Source organism: Dasypus novemcinctus, chromosome 9, assembly GCF_030445035.2.
Source record: "Dasypus novemcinctus isolate mDasNov1 chromosome 9, mDasNov1.1.hap2, whole genome shotgun sequence".
Classification (NCBI taxonomy): Eukaryota; Metazoa; Chordata; class Mammalia; order Cingulata; family Dasypodidae; genus Dasypus; species Dasypus novemcinctus.
This window is the reverse complement of record NC_080681.1, coordinates 19,445,289-19,449,619: the sequence shown is the minus strand read 5'-3', so window position 1 is coordinate 19,449,619 and position 4,331 is coordinate 19,445,289.

The following is a 4,331-nucleotide window of genomic DNA, read 5'->3' as shown; positions in this document are numbered from 1 at the left end:
ATTACTGGCAGCTTCCTTATTACTTACGATCCCCATCATCAGAAGTTGTAGAAGACTCCATCTCTTCATTCTGGGGTTTAATCCTTTTCGCAGATAACTAAATTTGTTCTCCATTTTCTGAAATGATAAGAGCATAGCCTCACCTCCTTACTTTAATCCTGCCTTTTTTCCATACATTGCTTAAAATATCTTTCTAGAATATTGGTTGATTTTCATTTCCTGTGTCTGCTGTACATGTTTGACATTTTCTAAGTGACATTCCACAGATGTTAATGAATTATAATCATTAAGAAAATGTAAAGTAAATAAAGCTTTTGCTAATTAATCTTTTGGTGTTATAATACCATCATCTCCCCCTTTTTGTTTTAAAAGCATAGTTTTTAGGGTATGATGGCTGCATTCAACTATGGTTTGACCTGTAGGATTATAAGGAATGCTGGTAACATGTTCAATACCATATTTTAAATGGAAAGATTCAAAGGATTTACTAATGTAGGAAGGTCTATTATTAGTTTTAATTTTCAAAGGGCATCCCATTACAGCAAAAGCAGACCAGAGGTGTGAGTGAACATGATGAAACCGTTCCCCACTTTGAGCAGTAGCCCACATAAAATGAGAATAAGTGTCAATATAAACATGAACATATTGTAGTTTACCAACGGATAGTATGTGAGTAACCTCCATCTACCTTAATTGATTAGGAGTCAGACCTCTGGGATTAGTTCCAGCCTGAAAAGGCACCGCTGTTAGTGGTCCACAAGTAGGACAAATGCGAATAATTTCTTGTGCCTGTAGTCTTGTTAACTTTTGATATTTATTTCGCAGGTCTTTAGCATTAATATGAGCTAAAGCATGGTAATCATGAACACTTTGTAAACACCCTACCAATAAATCAGCTTGAGCATTATTTGCTGTCATAGGACTAGGCAAAGAGGTATGAGAGATATATGAATAATGTAAATAGGTCTTAACCTAATGACATGTTGCAAGTCAGTGAAAAGTTGAGATAACTCATTAGTAGCAAAGATATGAGCTGTTTTAATATGCTTGACAGTAAGACTTACATATTTAGAGTCAGAGACAATATTCAAGGGCTCTTAAAGCATTTGTAAAACTTTAATGATGGCTGAAAGCTCTGTGCATTGAGCAGATGAATAAGGAGTTTGCTAAACCTGTTCTTTTTGATAAATAATGTATGCTGCTTTTTTTATTACTATTACTATCAGTAAATACTGTACAAGATGATTGGGCTATGCACACAGCCCTGAAAAGCACTGCAAAAGTCTATTGTTGGTTTTTTTACAGATAGGGGAATGCAGCTGGCTTGATTTGTCTAAGAAGACACTAAAGAAAGTCTTAGCAAGTTTTAAAACAAAGTGATAGTAATACAGCTGGACTTTAACCTTTTACAACAAACTAGCAGTGTTTGGGATTGCTGCATACTAGTGTTGTTACTTTAATCTATGATAAGAGGTTGTTTCTGTGACACATACTCTTTTATAATAATTAAAACCATGAATAACCACACTGTACTCTTTAATATTATCTGAAATACTGGTAACTTTATACACCTTTAAGCATTTATAGAAACCTTTTATTCATATGACTTTAATTAATAGAGCGTTTAAAGGAAAGAAAAACTTGTTAATTTTGTAACACTGTAAAACACCTTTCATTTAACTTATAACATATTAAATGAACTCAACCATCACTTTAATTTTTCTTTCAAGGTAAAAGAACAAATCTCTTATAATTAGTCTGGAATAAAAGGCTACTGTTCAGGATTTGGTTTCGAGAAAGCAGTCCTGAACATTATGTTCCTTCAAAAGAGACAAAACCTTCCCCTGTTGGAACACCAAGGAAATGATAAGCACAAGAAGCACAAGAAGCTATCTTGACAAGACAGACTTTCTTTGTATACTGATTATTGAGGATAAGAACTTTTACCAAAACAGATTAATGATGAGAGGCCTTGAGAAAGAATAAAAATTTTCAACTTTGCATCAGCATACTAGTTGATATTAAAGCCTTTAAAATTTTATAGATAGACTCATCAAATCTTATTCAACTTTAACTGTAAAAATTCCTTTTCCACGAACCTTCTGCACTCTTAGTATTCACTCAGGTTTTGTTCCATATTTTACTCTTTCGTAATAACCAATCATTTTATCTTAGGACAAAATCATTTCCTGTTTCCTTAATAATAAAAATACATTTCATATAGCCCACATACGAAGTTATCAAGCAAACTTGTTATAACATAATACTGTGAACACTAAACAAGCTTATTAAAATAATGAACTTTTCTTTACTTGAAATACTTAGTAGCATGCAATATCAGAAACAGTTTTCTAGAAGCAAGTTGGCAGGGGAGGCTGGTTGCTGCCAATCTTTCCTGTAATAAAATTACCTTTTATTATTATTATATTATTATTATTAATTCAGGTTTGTTTAATAATGACCTTTTGGAATTAGCCACTTAAACACTTTAATGTAAACGATGCTTCATAAGACCTTTTGTAATTATTTATAACCATATAGACTATAATTATATCATTTTAAGACAAGTTTTACCTTTACAGAACACATTCCCTTACTTAAAGTTATTACAATACCTTCTACAATTTGCCACATGCAAATTAAGTTCCAAGAGTTTATGAAAATTAGCCATCCTACTTTAGGACAAAACACCTTTTTGCAAAAACTTATTAAATTTCAGTTAGCATTGTCACAAACTTTTAACATTTTTAATATTCATTTAAGTTTTGCATCCTTCATATTATCCTGTGAAGAAAAATAAATTATTCATTGCAATCTAGGCAAGAACCATTTTTTTATGAAAAGGCATAGTAATTTTGTTAATCAAGACTTACAATTTTTATTATTGTAGATATCTTATTAACATTTAAACTTATGTATTAATATAATAAACTTAAGTATTAATATAAGCACTTATTTAATTTTTGGCCATTTGAATAGAGCTCTTTTAAAAATATCTACTAATTTATGTTTACCATCCGGAGGTATCACAATATACACTGACATTGAATGAAAAGACAGACAAATACAAAACAATTACAACACATTAACAGAAACATACAATGTATTTACAATTGACTCATAATTCTTTACTTTCTTGGTATAGCTGCTTTTAAATCCTCTATTATATAACACATCTTAGATTGTACCTCTTAAGATTTCTTCTGACATTCATGTCACCTGTAATATGCAGGCTTGTGCTTGGAAACATTATTAGTATCAGCAATCAGTTAAAATAAATTGAGCAGCATAAATGTAGTTAAGTTTTTATTTTGCAGATTAGACAGACCATAAACACACATTTTTGGATTATTACTGTAAGACCATACTGAGACTTGAAGTTCTGGAGAAAATTATTGATTTAAAACTGAAAATTCCTTTTAGACCTTGATAAAAACTTGGTACTAATTTTATTATCTTGGTTAAGTAAGCCCAATTAGAATTAGCATGGAAACAAAACAAAACACAAATGTTGCCAAGTTTTTCTCTCTTTCCAGTGGCTAAACTATATTACCCCTCACTAGTCCAGAGCTACATTGTCATGTAGACAGCAGGGAGTTTGAAGAGTTGTGAAAGGGATTGGCGTTTGCCGGAAGAAAGTTGATTGCCTCATAAGCTTGTTTTGGTTTCGGGGCCTGTGGCTGGCCCTGCCTCCCATTTCCCTGATGGGGAGGGAGAGGTTGGCCCTGCATGTCGGCAATGAGGACAGACTCTAGGAGCACTACTAGGCTTTTTGTTAAATACCAGGGGTGGGACAGTCTTGGGTGAAATGGCCGGGATCACTGTACTTAAAACAAGCTCTTTTTTGCTGCAACTGTAAAACCTCTTTTAAAGTGGCTGCCATAGCAAGTCCTTGTTGGTAGGCGGGGCTAATTTCAGGACAAAGCCTGATGTAACCAGAGAAGTCCTCCTTCATTCCATAAGGTCGAACCGCGGCCTGACAAGCCGCATTTGCATTATCAAAGGCAATTTGCTTTACATAGTCTGTTTCTGTGTTGGTATCGCCAAACAGTCTTTCTGCAGCCATGCACAACCGGACTACAAAATTTGAAAAGGGTTTCTCTGGCCCCTGCTTAATATTAGTGAGGGAGGAGGCAGGGCATTCTTTTGTGGGCAACCTTTTGCAGGCCCTAAGGGCTACAGTTTGAATTTGGGCGAATAGGCCAGGGTTATAATTCATATGCTGTACAGTGCCTTCATAATCTCCCGAGCCTGTTACGGAGCAGTGGGCCCATAGGTGGAGGCAGCGATTTTAAGCTCTTTTAAAGATTTAAAGGGGAAAGTGGAATGCA